Here is a 21,603-nt window from a genome sequence, read left to right on the forward strand (position 1 = left end):
AATCACTTCCGACCTTCTGGCAGAGACAAAACGACCTTCCCAGCTGTGGCTAATTAAGAGAAGCCTTCTTCCTCCTCTCCCTCCCTCCTCCCCAACCCCTGTAGAAGAGGTGGTATTGTCAAAGCCATAAAAACAAGTTAGGCACATGGTGCTACTTTGAGTTATCTTGGTGCTAGTCCCTTGTTCCATGTTTGCTGATAGCTTCCCAGAAAGAACTCTAAATATGTGTGCTATGAGGGAGCTCCTGCAGAAGCCAAGTTTCCTGGACAATATCATCCTGCCTTATTTGGTAACCATCCCTAAGGTGTGTGTGTGTGTGTGTGTGTGTGTGTGTGTGTGTGTGTGTCCTGTTTCTTTGGAGGGATCTGAATCTTTTCTCTATTCCTTGTATGACAGATTTTTGTCACTTCCAATTTCTTTGTCAATATCTCTCTGTGCTTGGCTCAGAGACCAAGAGGGAGCTTAGAAACTGATCAAGTTATCTGTGATATTTTCTATTTTCTTTTCGCGCTAGCCTCTGTCTTGGCTTCTGGGCGAACTTCAGAGGTGTAATACTTAACCTACATTCTCCCGTATAAGATACAACTTGGAGAAATCCCCAAACATGCTACACTTTGCCTAGAATAATCAATCCTAATCAATCTTCCCATCTCCACTGGTCCAAACCTCATCCATCTTTCCAGGCCGAGCTCAAGTTCTCCTTTCATTGTAAAACATTCTTCAATTGCTAGCATTTATTAAACATCTATTGTGTGCCAGGATCTATGCCAGTTCCTGGAGATAAAAAGGCAAAAATAAATTAGCCTCTGCCCTTGAAGGAGCTTTCATTTTGTTACTGAGTAATCCACTAAGTGGATAGAGTGCTTGACCTAGAGTATGGAAGACTTCAAGAGTCTTGGACATTGACTAGCTATATGACCCTAGACAAGTCACTTAACTTCTGTCTGTCTCCTATTTCTTTAACTGTAAAATGAGGATGATCATAGCACCTACCTTTTGCAGTTGTTATGAAGATAAAATTAGATAATATTTGTAAAGCACTTTGCAAGCCTAAAAAAGCTACTATGACTGTTACCTTTAACTATTTGCTCAGTGTGTGTTTAGACTCTTAATTTGTAAGACCTTAGAGAATAAGGATTGTGTCTTTCATTTCTTTTGTACATAGCACGAAATACCTAGCAAACAGAATGTCCAGGATAGTGTGACTATTATCTAGAAGGTGATCATTGAATGTTTGTTACAAGAAGGAACTGCTTTATGTAAGCATTATCCTAGAATTATCTACAACGTGGGTCCATAATATGAAGTGTTCATAAAGAAGGCTCCCATAGGAAGAGTACAGACAAAAATAATGCAGAAAATAGGACTTTTCTTCACAAGGTCAGATGATCACTTCTATGCTTAGTATTGTAGTAAAATACCCTACTCATTTCATTCATCTTCCTCTTCAGCCTTACAAGTCAGGGAAAGGTTGACCTTTGTAAAAATAGAGGATTTTCCTTTCCTTAGGGAAGGGGAAAAAGTTTGTGTTCGAACTAATCTCATATTCACCTCATTTCTTTACTCCAGAGTCATAGATTTGTTTTTACGTGGCTCTGGCCAGCAGTTTCATTTATTACTCCCCCTGGACCAACAAGACACAGCTGAGCAGGCCATTTTGATGGTTATTTTTCAAGGTGAAAAGCTAGAGCTATGTGTCCCCTTCTCAGTTGGAGAAAACTAGAAGTTGTTTCTATACTCTTATCTCATATAAGAAACATACTCGAGGTTCTCTCAAGGTTAAAGAAACGGACTAAAAGGCATACAGGAGAAAAGATGATTTTCCAAGATAAAATAAGCACAAATACAAACTATATTAGGACTCATACTTTTTGAATAGACATTATTATCAAATCAAGATTACCTTCACTCAACTGAATAGAACATTAGAATTAACAATGGCTACTAATATTACTCCAAGATCAAACCTAATTTGGGGAATCATAAAATTTAATAGTTTTGTTATAACACTATATAAAGGGTCAATACTTTTAAAGTTTTTCTAGGTCGTCATCCATAATCTAAGAGACACATCACTTTTGCATTTTAAATTTCTGCCTCATTTAAATATTCACTTAAGGACATCCTCCTTCCCACCCATCCTCCAACTCTTTATTCCACTTTCAGCACTTATTTAAATATCTTCTGGTTGAGAGATATCTTAGGCAGCAGTTTTTAACACTTAAAGATCATTTATAGGATTAAAATATTTAGAACTGAATGAAACCTTAGATAGCATCTTGTCATTTTACAGATGATAACCTCGAAGAGGCAAAGTGTGCTCGGATTTTAACCCATGTCCTCTGACTCCATATCCATGTTCTTTTCATTACACCTTTGATTTTGTCAACACCTTTTCTGTTCCTTTCCCAGGTGAACAGGATAGAAGTGCTTAAAGAAGGAGAAGGAGTAAGGAGCAGAGAGAAATAAAACCTTTTCATAAAAGTGCTCATATTTCTCCTTGGCAACATAATTAGTTTCATCTGATCATAGTGCAATAATCGCTTCAAGCACTTGTCAACTTCTTGGGCATAATAAGCAGTTGAGGGAAAACAGCTATTGAAATGTAGTTCCTTCAAGTATTTATTTGTTTAAATATTTCTAAGTTGTAGATCATGTCAGGTCTTTCTTATTTCAGTGAAAAAATACTTTCATTACTTTAGGAGAGGTACAATTCTCCCCACATAGGCAATTGTGAGATATAGTTACTTAATGATCATTCCATCCTATGGAAATGTGAAATGCTAGGATATATTACTACAAAGTTATAGTACATGTTAATTTAGTAAACATTTAAAGTAGACATTTAAAGGTGACACTTTACTGATGGATTATAGTGTGCTTTGTTTCCAATCATTTCGTTAAAGCACAGATGGTGATTTATCATCTTTTAGGTTTCTGTTATAATGATACATATAAATAACAGAGACTAACTGGTAGACTGATTTTTTTAACTTTGATTTATGAATCCCCCTTTTTAAGGTACAGTCAGTTCACTATAGGGAAAATGTTTTACCCTTTGAAATTTAGATGTATTTTGAAGACTCTCACATAGACCTAGGAAAGCATCTCTATGTGAGAGTCCTTAATGAGGGAAGAGTGTTCAGTAATCATGTTTATCTAAAGCTGCTATAATGAAAATGCTACCCATTCTTCAAGGTTCGGCTTAAATGCCATCTCCTTCATGAAAATTTTTCTTCTTTAATCAGAAATGACCTTTCTTCCTTGGATTTCACATAACCTTTCTTTGGACTGATCTCACACATTTATTGTGTTCTAGCTTGCATTCTTGGGATCACAGATTTAGAGCTGAAAGGGGTCATCAATGCTGTGTGTCTCTGTGTCTGTGTGTCTCTGTGTCTGTCTGTCTCTCCCTCTTCTGTTTCTGTCTCTGTCTCTCTGTCTGTCTCTCTTCCCCCACCCTGGCCCTTCTCTCTCTTACACATATACTCACATACACACACACACACAGACACACACATTTTGAAGATGGAGAAACTGAGGGCTACAGAGGTTACCTGACTTACCTAAATCACTTGGATAGCAAATAGTATAGCTGCAGATGCTTTAACATCAAATTGTGTAGTCTCCCACTATCACAACCCAAGTCTGTACCTCACTGACTCATTGTATGCTCCTTGGGGGTTCTTGTTAATTTCTGCATTCCCCTTTTCAGGAAGAAAAGTGCTTTAAGATGCTTATTGAAATGAGTGGCAATATAGTTTAGTGGACAGACTACTGGACTTGGAATCAGAAAGAAGGGTTTAAATACTGCCCTTGGCACTTATTAGCTATTCGACTATGGAGAAGTCACTCATCCATTCTGTATCTTGGTTTCTTCATCTGTAAAATGGAGATAATTACCCGCAATATCTATACAATGTGTAGCTATTGTGAGGCTTACAATAGATAATGTATTAATAATTGATAGCATTTTTATAGAAGCTTAAGGTTTACAAATTACTTTATAAATATCTCATTTTATGAGATATTTATTGAAACATCCTTGGGAAGTAAGTGCTATTATTATCCCTGTTTTACAGATGGGGAAACTGAGGCAGACAGCAGTTAAAGGACTTGTCCAGGGTCACACAGCTGATAAATGTCTGATGTGGATTTTAACACAAATCTTTCTGACTCCAACACTCTATCCATGCTCTACCTAACTCTTTCTCAGTCTACTAAAGTGCTTGGAAAACTTTAAAATTATAAATAACACCAGTTATTATCATTTGGTAAAAAAAAATACATTAACATTAGATACTAAACTGTTAGTTTTTTTGAGAAATAGTGCCAGTGTTTAGAATAATTCAGTTTATTCTAGCTTTTTTATTGCTTTGAACTTGCTCTGAGATGAGTTGAAAGGACATGACTTTGGACAATTCAATATGTAACTTTAAGCTGAGGTTTTCTACTGTGTCATAGAGGCTTAGAACAGAATCATTGTTACAATCATTCTCCTTGAATTTGCTTGTTGGGAACATTCTATTCTATGGGCCATTTTTAAGAAACAACTCCTGATTTCTCTGTAGTTGACATGTACAGCTGTGTCTCATTTAACATAGTGGGCACTTATGAAAAGTTGAGTTTCTGAATTTTTGTAAATTGTTTTTTCTCCCTACATTTGCATTATTATTTTAGTGATACTTTACCTCTATTTATGATTAACCTTCAATAAGCAACCTTCAGGTGGAAATGGTTCTTAAGATACATGGTGGGGGAGGGGGTGTAATGAGGAGGGGAGGGAGAGAGAAAGGGAGAGGGAGAGAGCATGCACATTCTGTGCACAGCTTCCTTTTTGTCTATATACGACTGAAGGTAAATAGGACTAAGGCCAGGTAAAATTGCAAGGTTAGGAAATTTCAAAATCCCCAACCTCTTCATTTTTGGAGCTTTCTGCCCCTCTTTGGGGGAGGATGCCCTTTTCTCTGTCCCTTCCTCCAACTTTATAGGATCCAGAGCTAAAAGAGTTCATCAAATACTTCCTGACAATGCACTCGTTTTGTAGGTGAGGAAACTGAGACTCAAAGAAGTAAAACAGAGTTATTAGTGTGTGTATATGTATGTGTGTACACATCTATATTTTATATATATGTATATTTTAAAGTAAGCTTCCTGATTTCAAGTTAAGAACCTCTCATCTAGATTCTCTAAGAAAAAGCATCTGGCTTGAGATTTTGTAAGATACCCTTCCTTCTTCTGATACTATGCAATTAAACCTTTGGTATGAAGTTAGATGTGAACTGCAGTGTAAGCATATGGATCTTGAGAAGTTAACTCAATCTTTCTGAGTTCAGAGTTAATAGAGCCATCTGTGGCTCAATGATTGGAATTAGAAGCTTCTCTCATGTGCTTGGATCTTGCCTGTTTAACTCAATCTACACGGTACCTATCACAGTGCTTCTGGAGGAATGGGGTTTAATAAGTGCTTTTTGATTGATTGTGAGGGAAATCGTGGGCAAATTTCTGCCTCATGAGCTAAACCCAAGCTACCCTGAACAAGAAGGACAAAATGAAAGATTGTTCAGGAATATCAAAAGAGCTTTCAAAACATTATCCCTTTGCAGATACAAAAATCCCTGGAAGACAGCCACATGATAAAAGCTATCTAGAAAATATCTCTCAAATCCCCAATCAAAATCTTTATCTTTTTACTTTGTACAATTCACAGACCCACCAGCCTTTCCACAGTAAGGTGAAAATCCCCTCAGATCCCTTATGGTTCTAAAAGACATTCTTTCAATTCTTGGGGGAAATCTGTTTTTTATTCTTCCCTCTTCAGTAGAAAGGAGTCTTGTTTCTTTCAGTGAACAGTGGCAATTCAGCAGATGCCCTTCACACCTAGTTAGCTTTTATTAGGCACAGTGTGTCATGAAACGATATACTTTTGCTCCTTCAAAAACACCACTAACCTTATTGAAAAAAATCAAGAGAGTATTGGAATGCAGCTTTTGAAGTTAGGTGGTAGGCTAGATGAAATATTACAGTTTCAGTTTTTCTATCGGTCTGTCCAAATACAGGTTTGGCAGATGCTGATGGTCATTGACATTCTTGTAATGTGAATTGTGAGTCCTGAAATCAGCTTTTGCAGTTAATCCTTTCCGCTCCTTGCTCATCTGCTCCTCTCCTCCTCCCCTAACCCCGCCAAGTATACAAAAGTCTTTGATATACAACCTTGGTAAGGTTAACACACTGGGGGTAGACAGGTGCCTTGGGTGCAGCCAGGAGTGGCACTTTTTAATATTAGTTCTTATAAAAACACATTTTTATTGCTAGGAAATTTGATTCTACTGTTCCTTTATTTAAAGTCAAAAGACCAGTAAGCATTTATTAAACTTTTACTACTTGTCAAGCACAGTACTAATTGCTGAGGATATAAAGAAAAGCAAAAGCACAGTCCTTGTCCTCAAAAAGCTTATATTCTAACGGGGTGTGTGGCTGTCCATCTAAATACAGGGATGATGCAGCATTCAGGTGGCAAGGGTACATAGACCTGGGATCTGGCCCACCTTTGTGTAGAACAGCAGGACGGCTTTGTTGGTATCATCAGCAGCCTCGCTGGGGTCAGGTGGAGGGCAGGCTGGATCTGGGACCACCAAGGCTGGGCCATCTCTCCATGAAGAGCATTGAACTAGACTTTACTTACCACCTCTAAAGTGTCTATATTCTAAGTGCCTGGTTCAGAATGCAAGTACCTTCCCTGATTGCTTTCAAGGCATAGGGTAGCCAGGCTCTCTCTAGCTTAGCCCCTTCTTACCAAAGGATGATTGCACAAAAGACCATCATTACTTGCTAGTAAATCTCTTTATCAAAGAAAAGGGCAAACAAATCAGAGACACTGATAAGAACATACCAAAGGATATTCAGGAATGTCATCTGGGAGTAAGATAAGATCTGAGCTCAAACCTGGACTGAGAACAATCTTATTAATGGGAGTTCATTCTCAGCATTTTCTAGGGCTGCCAGTGCTAGAAATCGAGGACCATGATAGGGGGTGGCTTTCTCCTATATCTCTGTGACTAATGGGATGCAGTCTGCCATCCAAAAGTCTACATTCCGCTTCTCTCAAAATATATTGTCTAACAATTTTCCTCACACAGAGAATAAAGAAAGGAAAAGTGTCGGGCACTTTATGAAACTTATCTCATTTGATCCTCACAACAACCCTGTGAGATAGGTGCTATTATTATCATATTTTACAGATGACGAAACTAAGGCAGACAGAAGTTAAATGACTTGCCCAGGGTCACACAGTGTCTGAGGTGGGATTTGAACTCAGGATTTTTGGGCTCAGGGCTTAGTACTCTCTCTGTCCACTGTATCACTTAGCTGCTGCCACAGATTCACAGCATCACACTTGGTATTCTCTCAGCCAATTAAGAATCATATCTCCCACTACCCATGCAGCATCATAGGGCCCTCAGGAAAAACTCCAATTATACATACATATATATATATATATATATATATATATATATATATATTAGTATATATGTATGTATATATATATGTTGTATACACACACACACACACACACACACACACACACACACACACACGATACATCCAGAATAGATGGAATAGACTCTGGAAAGGGAAGGCACTAATAATCAGGAATCTGATAAAGGCCTGGCATAGGTGGATTCCAACTAAGTCTTACAGGAAGTCAGAGGAAACTGAGAGGAAGATGAGAGGGAGGAAAGGGGAGAGCATTCTAGGCATGGGGACGAGACAGTGCCAAGATGGGAGGTGGAGTATTGTGTCAGCTAGGTGGCACCATAGTGCATAGGACCCTGGGCCTGTAGTCAGGAAGACCTAGTTTAAATCCGGCCTGATATTGACTAGCTTTGTGACTCTGGGGAATTCACTTCCTGCCTCAGTTTCCTCAACTGCAAAATGCGGATAAAAATTGCACTTCTCAGGGTTGCTGTGAGGATCAGATGAAATAATATCTGTAAATCACATAGGGGCTTATTTTGTAAAAAGTTAAGTCAATGATTCAAAGCCTTAGGTGGCCAGGAATGCACAGGGATCATGATTTTCCTAAGTATGTGTTTGTGTGTGACTGCCGTAGAGGGGGGAGGGGTCACCATTTTCAAAGCCTGGTCCTTGCTCTTTCCCTAGAATTCAGGTCTCCTGGGTCTTCAAAGTCCTTTTATGCAAAAATAATTGCTGTGAATGACATCGTTGTCCCAGAAACTGCCTGAAGGGTTGGATTTGGTTTATAGAGCACACACCTTCTTTTTGTATCCTTAGTTCACTTTGCTCACTTAATCCTGTGTTAAAATCCCTCTTTAGTGCCAGAACTCAACCACTTCCTTCTCTATAAAAGAGTGTTTCTCTGAATCCCAACATTCCTAGAAAAGCATCTTTCTCATCACTCTCTTCCTTCCCCACTCTCAGCAATAGCCTTTTTAAACTTACTTAGTAACTTCAGCACTAGCATGATGATTAGAAGTTGTTTTTTTTTTCTTTAATTTTTTTTTTACAAATACAGAAGCAGCCTAAGACATAGCAGGAAGTTTGCAAAACGGAAGTCTCCCTAAGTGTCTAGAAGGGTATAGGATGGTCTAAAACAAAGATTCTTAAAAGGGAGTGCAAGGATCTGTGGCATCCCCAAGACCCTTTCAGGGGGTCCAGGAGGTCAAAACTATTTTAGCAATAATACTAAGATGTTTTAATTTCTAATTCAGTAAATAATCAATAGACATAAGGCAGGTAGGTGGCACAGTGGAGTCAGGCAGATTCATTTTCCTGATTTCTGGCCTCCGACATTTACTAGCTGTGTGACTCTGGACAAGTCACTTCACTCTGTTTGCCTCAGTTTTCTCATCTATAAAATGAGCTGGAGAAGAAATGGCAAACCACTCCAGTATCTTTGCCAAGGAAATCCCAAATGGCATCACAAAGAGTCGGACATGACTAAAACAACTAAACCACGACAACTTAAACAAAGGCTCTTTGGGAGTCCTCAATTTTTTAAGAATGTAAAGGGGTCCTGAGATTAGAAAAAATTTGAGAACACTGGGTCTGAGGTATACTGAAGGTTAGTAATTATTATAAACATACCTTTTGAAAACAGAGCCTTAGTTGAATTCCTCAAGATCCCTCGAAGCACTCAAAGGACACATCCACCTGCTCCATATAGAATGATAATGATTTACATTTTACATATTTCTGTGAAAAGATTTTCTTATTAAAAATAATTTAAAGAACAAAAGGCTAGGGAAACTAACCAACTTTCTGAGGCTTTCCATAGGAAATCAGGAATAAGAGTAAAGAATGGCATCTGAAGACCCTTTCCCAAATTTTGAAAACTTTCTCATACTCTTACATGATAGCAATTCCTATTACCTTTAATTTGAGATACGTTTATTAAACTTCTACAATATGAAGGTATTGTGCTGGGTACCAGAGACAAAAAATAAGAAATGGCAGTCTCTTCTATTTAACAGTGGGAACATGTGGACAGGTAAGTAATAGTACAAGAAAATAGAAGAGGGAGAGAACATTATCAGTTGTGGATGGGGGAAGGCGGGAGAGGGAGAGATGAAGAGAGGTTTCTTGTACAAGGTCATGAGTTAAGTCTTGAAGGAAGACATTAATACCGGGAAGTGAAGATGAAAAAAAAAAACATTTCAGGCATGGGGGATGAATGGTTGGTCCAAATACACTGAGGTAGTAGGTGGCTCAGTATCAAGTTCAGGGACGTGTTGGTAGCCCTGTTTGGTTGGAACAAAGGAGGCAAAGGTATGTAATAGTATGTTAATACTATTATTATAATGTTATATTTTATAAGTAGGTAAGCAATTGTAAGTAAGTAACTTTTATAAGTAAGTAAGAGTATGAAATAAGGATGGATAAGTAAATGGGAACCAGGTTGTGAATGTTGGGCTAAGGATTTTCTATTTTATCCTGTAAGCAATACAGAGCCAACTGAGGGTTTGTTTTTTGTTTTGTTTTGTTTTTAGGAAAGGGATTGGACTGAATGGCTGCTGAAGTTACGTCTAACTCTAAAATTCTCCAATTTTGAATGACATGATCAGATCTTTGCCTTATGAAGACTATTTTGGGAACTATATGGAGTATTCATTGAAGAGGCAAGAGATTAAAAGTAGAAAGACAAATTAAGAAGTCAGCACAGCCTTCTAGGCGAGATGCAAAGAAGATCTGCACTAGGGAGATAGCACTATGAGGGGGGAGAGAGAGAGAGACAGAAAGAGAGAGAGAGAGACAGAGATAGAGACAGAGACAGGGACGATGTGGGAGTGTTATAAAAATACAGGGTGTTCCTCAGGTCTGGACACACAGGCAATTGACGGCAATGTGGAGTTATTGCATAGAGTTCACGTGAATCTTGCAAAGCACATCAACCTTTGCATCACAAATGAATTGAAGATGTTATTTGTTAATATTCCAATTAAATAAAATGTTGTTGAAATTTTCATTCATTTCATTTCTTGAAAATATGCATTTTTGCCTATGTGTCCAGACTTTAGGAACACCCTGTAGAATCAACAAGGCTTGACAAGTATTAGGACTACAGCAACCAATTTGTAACCAGAGGATTTTGGGTCAAATCCTACCTTTATTATTTACTACTTGTGTGACAGCCACTTCTCTGGGCTTCAATTTCCACATCTATAAGATGAAGGTGTTGGCTTAGGGCCTTTAAGGGCTCCTTCCAGGTGTAAATTTAGGATCCTACAACTGTATTCTGTGATCGGGACCTGAAGGAAAAGGAAGAGTCAAGGATGGCTATGAACTTAGGTACCTAGGTTATCTAGAGAATCTTGATGTCCTCAACAGAAAAAGGAAAGCTGGAAGGAGTGGCAGGCTTAAGGGGGAGGAAACCAAAGTCCATTCTGATCATATTGATTTTGAGATATATACAGGATACAAAGGCGGAGTTAATGTGCAGGCACCGAAGTTCAAGAGAGGGTTTAGGACTAGTTACACACATTTGGGAGACTTTTGTATAGAGTTGGCCATGGAACTCACAAGAGCTGAAGAGGTCTCCGTGTGTGTGTGTGTGTGTGTGTGTGTGTGTGTGTGTGTGTGTGTGCGCGCGTGTGTGTGTATGGAGAGAAAATAAGAGTATCTGTAGACAGAGGCCCTGGGAACGCTCTCCCAGGAGGATAATGAAAAGAGAGTAGTCCATGAAAAACAAGAGAGAATAGAGTTTCCAGGATAAAAGGAGAGTTAGCAATATCAAAAGCTGCAGAAAAGTAAAAAAAAGAAAAAAAAAAGGATGCCAGCTTTAGCAGTCAAGAGCTTATTGGTAACCTTATAGAGAACATTTTCACTCAAAAGGCAGAGCAGAAGCCAATCTGTGAAGAATTAAGAAGTGAGTGGGTGATGAGGAAATGGAGACAATGAGGTTGCTTCTTTCTAGGAGTTTGGCAGAGAAAGGAAGTCAAGGGAGGATAACAGAAAGCTACGGGAATTTAGTAACACTTTTAAATGAATATGCATTTTATTAATCCAAACAGCATCTACATGTGTTTGAAAAATGGCAATACATATGTCTTCAAGAGGCATTATTCATTTGGGCTGCATGTGGAATGTTTACTTATTCATTATACTGAGTCTTTTATGAGGTGCTAGTGCTTTTTTTTTTAACAGATTTCTTTCAATATTCATTCAACAAACATTTATTGAGTTCCAACAATATGCTAGGCATTATGCTAGGTGCCAGGGATACAAAGAAATACAAGTCCATGCCCTCAAGAGGTTTACATTCTGCTTGGGGAGGGTGCAGGGTAAGGTGGGGGTAGAGGAAGGGGTAGGAAATAACTACAAGGATAAAAAAAAAGTACAAAAGCTATACAAAGTTATATCTCGTGCAGGAGAACATTTAACAAATGTTTAAAATTTGTTTTAGTGTGTAATTGGGGAAAAAATGTGTGTGTGCATGTGTGTGCATGTGCGCGTGTGTGTGTGTGTGAAAGAGAGAGAGAGAGAGAGAGAGTGTGAGGGAGAATGGAAGTCTGGTCCAAGTGAGGAAAGTTTCATATTTAGGTCTATTTCACATCTAGCTTGTTTTATTTAGCATTTGCCTTTTACCACCGTAAGTGCAGAAAATCCTCTGCGTTGTAGCAAAAGGCATCAGAGTGTTCGTAGCTCTTTCAGATAGTTCTGGGTACTAGGTTGGAGTCAGCCAGGTGTTTTTGAGAAGATTAGTGAAGACAGCGCTTGGTAGATATTGGGATTCAGTCCAGGAGCCATTGATCCCCGGACTGGACCTCAGACTTCTCAAATTTTGACATTCTCATTTCCTATTGAGTTTTACTAATTTAAAGCCCAGGATTATTTTTGGAATTTTTTTTCTTTTCAAAGGCACTGAAATAAATCTTTCATGTCTATGCTCTTCTTTTCAGTAAAGATAAATATTAAATAACCCTTAACGTGTTGTTTTGAGAATAAACATGAAACAGCATATCAAGAGAACTAGACCAGTTATTAGTGTCCTGGCCATACCCGCTGTGGCATCTCAAAGGTATTGGCTTACTGGAAAGTAGGAATACAATAGTTTCATTTCAGATAAGTAATAAGATTGATGACTTATTTTAATATTTATTTCCCCTACTCACTTAATTTTTTCTTATCAACTTCACTTGATATCCTTTTCTTCTTGGAAATACACTTTTACTTTGCATGAATAGTCTATTATATAGTGTATAGGGTATAATGTGCCCCTCCAGACATCGAAGGAAATAAACAAGGGACCTCTAACTTTCATTTAAGCTGTGTCTAGCTATGCAAAATAAGGTGAGGAATCTGAGACTAATTCCCAAATAAATCCTACTTTCCCCTAAGTTGTCCTAGATAGTTCAGACAAAAAATATTTTTTTTTTCTCTTGCGGTGGGGACATTGAAAGGGGTGAAAGACCTAAATTCTGGTATGATCGATTCAGGATTTTTTTTTAACTACACTTGTCATTTTATCTATTAATGGAACTCCCTCTACCAAAGGGAGATCAACAACTTCTATGCAGTTATAATCTTAGAAAACTTGCTGCCCTCTCACTTTGTATATTTAGACACAGTCTAAGTGACCCTAGGTTAACTGCAACTCGTTTATCACTTTTTATCCTTAGTGGCAGCTGAAAACACTCAGATAATTTTATTTTTCATGTTTATAGGTTTTCTACAAATTCACAGGTTGAGTTTATCTGGCAGGAATGATCTCACCAAAAGCTAAAGCTTTCACCTACTTATGTTCCTGGGACACATGAGTTTCATTGATCTGACAAACTGTGACATTATTACAAGCTATCTGTGGGACTAAATTACATTCCCCAGGATTCTTGCTTTGACAAGTTACATGAAGAGAATCAGACACTGCACATTTAGAAAAAATAAAATGTTGGCACTTATCCTTAACACATCTAAAAATTAAATAAATCACAGCAATTCTATAATTGATTTATTGCAAGCATTTGGGATGGGGGAGGGGGTAAGGCTAAATCTGTAGAAAACTCCCAGCATGGAAAGTCCCTCCACCAACACAATTTGACATCTTGTCTTAGAGAATTGCTTATGGCATTGAATAATAGTTAAGTAACTTACCTATGGTCACCTAGATAGCATCTGAGGCAAAACTTGAACCCAAGTCTTCCTGATTCCAAGCTAGTATCATCCCAAAGTCCTTTGCCAGCTGGGCTTCTCTCCAGGGCAAGGAGAGATTTTTTTTTTGTCATGGAAGCCTTTGGCAGTCTGGTGAAGCCTATGGATCCCTTCTCAAATAATGTTTTTAAATGATGAAAATAAAATACATGTGGTTACAAAGGAAAACAATTATATTGATATGCAGTTATCAAAATATTTTTCAAAAGCAAGTTCCCAGATCCCAAATTAAGAACCTATATGGCCTTCCTCAGCACTCTTCAAGAGCTCTAAATGCTGGCCACAAGACTCAGGTCTCTGTTCTCACTACAAGGCTCTCTGGAGGCCATACTCCAACCAGAATGACCCCTTTCCTTTCCACACATGCTCCTTCAACACCACACTGACACCTGAGCCTTACTCAATAAACTGCACTTGGTCCCTAGCACCTCCAGGTCAATATAGAATGCTCTGTTTGACATTTAAGGCTTTTTACAACCGAGTCCCTTCCTGCTTTTCTAGTCTTACTCTTTACTCCCCACCATACATTCTCTACATTCAAGCTATGCTGGCCTACTTGCTCACAAGGGTTGCTTCACTTAGTCTTTTGATCCTGTGCATTAGCAACTGTCTACCTGTCTCCAATCCCTGGAACGCTCTCCAAGTTCTAGCTTCCTTCAAAGTTCAGCTCAAATTCTCCAATCAGAAGGAGTTTTTTTCCGGTCTTTCACCCCAGTCCGTCCTTTAGACATTCCTTTCCATTTATACCATATATAACTTGAATGTGCATAGTTATTTTCATGTTAAAGTAAGCTCCTTGAGGGTAGGGACTGTTTTTATTTTTTTTAATCTCCTGGCGTATAGTAAGTACTTAATAAATGCTTGTGGACTGACTTATTGACTAACTGTCCACTATGTCAGAATACCTATCATATTAAACATTATTACAATATTATGAATTTGGTAACAATTAGGCACATGTGTAACTTTTCATTTGGACAGAAAAACTTGATAAGCAAATAGTGTCATATGACAATATTGGGTTTTGAGTATCGTGTCTAGACAGATGGAGACCTGGGCATAGAGAACAGTTGGTTGGTTGTTGTCATTTGTCCTTGAAGAGGACCAGAATGACATCACTATGTCAGAGTCAAGTTACAAGTGTCAAACTGTGGTTGATCAAAACAATACAAGTTTGGGATGCTGTGCTACAGGCTGGACACAAATAGTCCATGTGAATATTTGGGGTGGATTCTCTAAGTTTGTGCACCTCACGTTTCTTTTGAGGAACGTCAATTCTGCTTTGCTCATAGAGCACAGCATCTTCTCTGATGAGGGCATGCCGTGCCGGGCAGTCCTGTACCAGCGTGTCCCATTTCATGCAATCAATTGCAAAGTTCTTAAGAGAGACCTTGAGAGTGTCCTTGTATCGATTTTTCTGACCACCATGTGAGTGCTTGCCTTGTGTGAGTTCTCTGTAAGACAGTCTTTCAGGCAAGTGTACGTTTGGCATTTAAACAACACGGCCAGTCCATCCAAGTTGCTCTCTCTGCAGTAGAGTTTGAATGCTTCGCAGTCTAGTTTGGGAAATGACCTCAGTGTCCGGTACCTTATCCTGCCAGGTGCTCTTCAGAATCTTCCTAAGACAATTCAAATAGAAGCAGTTCAGCTTCCTGGGATGGTGCTGGTAGACTGTCCAGGTTTCATAGGCATACAACAATGAGGTCAGCACAATGGCACTGTAGACCTTCACTTTGGTAGTCAGTCTAATAGCTTTTCTCTCTCATACTTTCCTCTGAGGTCTCCTGAACACCCGAGATAGCTCTGGGTACTTCCCAGACCATTAACCCTGCTTCCAGCCCACTCCCAACAACCATTATTGAAGGTTCCTCCTGAGCAGCAACAGCTACCTGGAAAATAAAGTCCTTGCCACCATAAGCCTTATAGCCATCAAACTGTTCAACATCAGAGAAAGATATGGTTTTATCGGTGGAAGTGATGTAAAAGAAGATATATCACCATCAGCTTTGTGCTGCGCCCTACTGATGTTGGGTCCTTTGCTTATTGCTTGCTGCTAAACCTTCAGTATGTGGTGTCTCTCCCATTAGGATATGAGTTCCTTGAGAGCAGGGGATGTCTCTGTTTTTTCTCCTTGTATCCAATACTCTTAGCACATTGCTTTTCTCATTTTAAGTATTTAGTAAATTTTTTTTATTCATTCATGAAGGGTTATGCATGAAAGGATCTGTAAGCAGGTATGTAATTTGTTTATGTACCCACATAAACTGTGGGATCATAGTGACATCTACAGGAATCATGTGTGAACAGTAGACGTTATTTAGCTACAGCTCTATCTTTATGACATATTAAAGAAAAACTGGATTCCATGGGTAGGAAAATAGTGACCTCTAGTGAACAAGTCTTAGCTCCTTAGGCATGCTGTTAGGTAACAATTTTTTCCCCTTATCCTAAAGGAAATACAATTTAATAATTGTGACTATTCTTTAGCCTGCATTTGTATTTTATTATTATTTTGAATATGTATGACTTTAAAAAGGTAAATGAATAAAAATGTGCAGAATTTTTTATCTATTACCTTTTTCCAAATTATATGAATAGGTAATCATATTGAATTATAAGATGATATTATTTCAATATTTATTTCAAAATAAACTTTCCAGTTTCTGGAATAAATATTCTCTCTTCCAGCTTTTGAAGAATTTTCTGTGGCATAACTTAGGGGAAAGGAAGGACTTAAGCTGAATAAGGAGGAAAAAAATGGAAAAGGGAAGAAAAATAATTTTGGGGTGACCTATATATGCTGACTTTTTTCTATCTACATTCTTCTAAATTTCATACAATTTGGTTTTCCTCCCTACCACACCACTAAAACTGAACAAATGATGTCTTTAGTGTTAAATCCAATGACTTTATTTTTTTCCCAATTCTCAATTTCCTTTATTTCTCTGCAGGATCTTTTTTTTTTTTTAACACCCTTCCCTTGATATTCTCTCCTCCTTCAATTTTCATGGCACTGCATTCCTGGTATAATATTCTATTACAAAAAACTGTTTTTAGTTGGAGTGGAGACAGCAGCATAATGACCCCTAAGATCCACTTGGTTTCTGAGGGAATTGAGGGGATTAGAACAGTACATAGTTGTGGGAATTGAGTGAACCACACTGCCTCCACCTTGTGACTCAATTCTGGAGCTGGCTCAATTCTCTTTCTATTCATTTATGGATCTAGAATAATTTCTGTCTTGTGAGAAAACTTTATTCAGTTGTGGAAACTGAGAGAAAACTTTATTGCATTGTTTGAACCTAGCCCTGTGTGGCTGGGAAGCTGGAGCACTTCTACCTGTTGCTTAGGGACCCTTACCAAGGACTTAGATTAGGCTGACCAGAAACCCAATCAGATCCAAAATTTGATGCAAGGATTATACATTTATACAATTATACATTACACATTTATCCAATTATATATTATACAATTATACATCTTAAGAAACCAATATGTTTTACCTGAAAACTGGCCCTATACTGATCAATTACTTATTTTTCTATGTTCTTTTGTTTGAATACAGACACTTGGGGGGAGTGGGGCACCTCCTTTTCTGATTTCAGGGAATTGCACCTATTTGCTCCCGCCCTCCCAACTTGTAAAGTCCCTAATCTTTCCTCCAATTTGAAATTATATTAACTAATTTTATATCCTGGTTAATTGGGTTTTTTTTTTAACAATTGGGCCTATTTAATGCATAAAAAATCTATCTCCCCCTGTATTTGGGGTCCAGTGATAAAGCTGAGGAAGGTGACTGGTCTTGATTTGTTAGGCAGTTGACATGCATTGCTTAATAAATCAATGTTTGGAAGCTCAAACCTTTGTTTCCTCAGTTATTTCACCTTTCACCCACCACATTACCTACTTTACAACTTTAGGGAAAGTTCTGAGTTCAGTCACAATCATTTTGAGTCTCCAGATAGGATGTTGGGTTCTTTGTCTCAATTTATATTTATAGGTCTCTAGCAAACCCCTGGCCTCTTTGTGGTTGAAGCAAAATTCAGTTTACTGGAAACATTTGGGTAACAAAACAGCAGGTTTTATCACAGTGTCTGTGGAAGGGAGGGCATTGGGAGGGGAAATTAGCATAACAGCGGGCCTTTTCCTGGGACTTCTATCGGCTTGGAATCTCCTTTATTCCAGCGGAGCACATCTCCTTTCTCTACTATAGCTCAGTCCTCACTTTGCTTCATGCTCACTCCATCCTCTGGATCTAGGTTCTCAGATTCTGGGATGGTTTTTCCCTTTTATAGAGAGTGCTTAGAGGCGACCTCTGTCTGAGAAGACATTCCAATGGATAGAAGATCCTTGATCATGTGAATATTTACTCCTAAGATCCTGTCCATTCGTATTTGCCCATTCTGTATACCTCTCATCCATGTCCTTTCATTAATTTTCCACAGGGAGTCCTCCCAGTGTGCTGAGGTCTTCTTCATATTTTCTCTACATTTTATGAATAGCAATGGAACATAACAATAGCTCACATTTATATATCACTTTAAGGGTTGCAACGTGCTTTACACAGATTGGCTTCGGATCTTCACGACAACCCCAGGAGACAGATGCTATTAACAATGCCGTTTGGTAGATGTGGAAATTGAGCCAGTCAGTTAAGTGCTAGGATCACACAACTAGTAAGTGTTTGGGTCTGAATTCAAAATCAGGTCTTCAGGTCTAGCATTTCATCCTCTGCTTCACCATGTGAGCGGTGCATTGGTTATCCTTCCCTCTTGCTTAGTATCCAGTCCATATTTTTTTTCCTGTTGTACATTTATTTGATAATATCCTATACGTCTCCCAATTCTTTGTTTCTGATGTATTTTAGCTTCCTTATACCTACTATGCATCTTTCCATTTCCCTTTGGGTCTTTCTCAACTTCAATACTTCGGAAAAGTATGCACCTTTGATAGGCTTTTGAGTGAATCTGTATTTTATTAATCACAATAGTACCTATGTACATTTAAAAAAATAGAAATGAATATATTACAAGACATATTCTTTATTTAGGCTACAGGAAGTATGTTTATTTAATTATAGATGCGTATGTGAATTTGTGGATCCCTTATAATAATTCCTTATAGCCTGAGGGGTCTGTAGTCCACAGGTTTAGAACCACTGCTCTAGAGAGCAAGGAAATAAACTTGATAAGTTGTAGAAATATTGAGTAAAAAAGTTGAGTCAAGTTAACAAGCGTTTATTAGGTGCCTGTGATATGTTAGGCCAGGGGTGGGGAACCTGCCTCCTCGAGGCCGTATGTGGCTTTGAGGCCACAGGTTCTCCACTCCTATGCAGCTAGGCAAAGTGCTAAGTACTAAGTATACAAAGAAAGGTAAAAACAGCCCTCACTCCCCAGGAGCTCCCAGTCTAATGGGGTTGATAACATGCAAACAACTAACAAAATCTACATAGGATATATTGGAGATAATCTCAGAAGGAATTCAATAACATTAAGGAGGACAGAAAGTGAGAGTTTAGCTGAGGCATGAAAGAAGCCAGAAGGGGTAGAGGTAAGGAAGGAAAAAAATGCCAGGCATGGGGCACAGCCAGGAAAAATGCTTGGGGCGAGGAGAAGAATTGTCTTATGGGAGAAGGCCAGAGTCATTGGATCACAGAAAAATAAAAAAAAAACATTTTAAAAGGTAAAAGGCAAATGGTATCAATATCTGAGATGAAAACTACAAATATATGAAGTACATAAAGCTCACCATCTCACTATTTCCCTACATGGAGCTTCATTCAGAAGGGCTTATTCCTACTGACATGTCTTCATTTATTTCCTTCACTTCTCCAGAGTGTCTTTGCCTCTTTTCTCTGCCATTCCTAATTCTATATAAGGCTGAACTAAAGCTGCATTCTCTTAAAAGAAAAAAAAATATCTCGATTAAGCTCACTCTACACTGATCTTGCCCTTCTTTTGCATTCCTTCATTCTTTCTCAACATAGTTTTATCATATCCCACTGCTCTTGCTTCTGTTGCTTTGTCCTTGAGTTTCATTTACTGTCTTCTCTTCCCAATTAGATTTTAGAGTCCTTGAAGGCAACCACTATGTCCCTTACTTCTTTCGTATTCCCCTCTAGCACCTAGTACAATGCTATGCATACAGCACAAGACAGCTATTTTAGAAAAAAAAAATCAGAGATCCTAATAGACTGTAGTTCAGTAATATAAAATCAAAATTCCTTCCTTTTTCCCTCTATCTCTTTTACTCTTTCCAAGAAGTTTAATAGAAATTGCAAAAAAATGTAGAAAAAAATGAAATATTTATTCACCTAATAGTTCCAACTACTTTGTGTTTAGTGTAAGGATCTACAACATAAGCAGGATGTGGAGAACATTGGAGGGAGTTCAGAGGAGACCATAAAAATGATTAAATAGTTGGAACTTTTGAGGATAGGTTAAAAGAATTGGGATTATTTAGCCTAGGGAGGGAAAAAACCCAAGCAATGATTTAGTAACTGCCTTTAAACAGATGAAAAGTTATAAAACAGAAACAACGTGCCAGATGTTCTCAATATTTCTTAAACAAGAAGAAATGAGCAAAATGTAACAAAAGAGACTTAAGTAAGATATTAAATGATAAAAATTTCATGTATTTGAGAGTTCTAGAACAGATTGTTAAGAGAAGCTGTCGTATTTCTTAGAGATCTTTCCAATAAGAATGGCTACTTGTATGTGAGTATAGTTAGAATAAACTATGTCTGTAGCCAAGAGATAGATCAGATCAGTGTTTCCCAATACTAACTATGTTGTGGACTGGTAAAATGTATAAATTCCCTGCAATAGACAGCTGAAATTATGGAGGTAAATAATATGGAAATTGAATTCTTCAGTGCAGTCCAACATGGTGGCTAGAAGGTGGGCCTTGGAGGACCACACAAAGGCTTGAGTTAAAGTCCTGCCTCTGACATAAACAAGCTGTGTGTTACCATAGGCAAATCATTTAATCTCTCAAACCCCCTGGCAAACTCTGTGAGATTGTAAATTATTGACCATTTGCATTGGGACCACCCCTAAACTGCCTGCTCCCCTTCCCCATGAAAACATGACTAAATTCTTCAATAAATTTCAAATTTAAAAAAAAATCTTTTTTCATTAATTTCATTTATTGCTGAAATAAAATGCAAATAGACTTTAAGTAGTCATTTAAAAACATAGTAAATATTATCCAAAATATTAGGAATTATTAAATATTATTTCATTAAAAGAATTACTATTAAACACAAATAAATAAATATAATTATTAGAATTATTAAAACATTAAGAAATTATAATTAAGATTATCAGTGTGATTATTTTTCTTTCTCACTCAGTGATTTTTCTATCCCTGTGTTTAGTCACTAGAAGATGAGTGCCAAAGAGCAGGAGCAGACACTAGGCAATTTTTTTGCTTTGATTTTCATGTCAAAATAACTTCTAATATTCATTCTCAAAGCAGTTGAATAGATGTTTCCAGGGGCATGCCAGTAAGTGATGAACAACCTTCTCTCTGGAAAAAAAATGTATCCATGACACACTTTTAAATTTAATCTACATCATTAACAGTCTCTTAAGCCAAGACAATCAACAAAATAATAACCCAAGCCCTGATTTGTAGAGTTAACTATTGGCTCTCCAGAACCAGATTGACTTGGCTCCATCGTATGTATTCCATACGCACTCTGGATTTACTCTTCCAACTCCAACTTGTATCGGCAGGCTGGATCCCCAGAGCTCAGCTGTTACTCCTGAGGGAATCCTCAGACAACTATAGAGTTGTTTGTCCAGCACTATAGCTTGAGGTCCCAGAGATATACTTCCAACTGTGATTATCAGTTGATAACAGGCAGACTTAACAATATAAATAGTTGATACAGTTGGTACAAAAATATTCCCCAAAATATATTCCTCCAAA

Source organism: Trichosurus vulpecula, chromosome 7 (assembly GCF_011100635.1).
Source record: "Trichosurus vulpecula isolate mTriVul1 chromosome 7, mTriVul1.pri, whole genome shotgun sequence".
Taxonomy (NCBI): Eukaryota; Metazoa; Chordata; class Mammalia; order Diprotodontia; family Phalangeridae; genus Trichosurus; species Trichosurus vulpecula.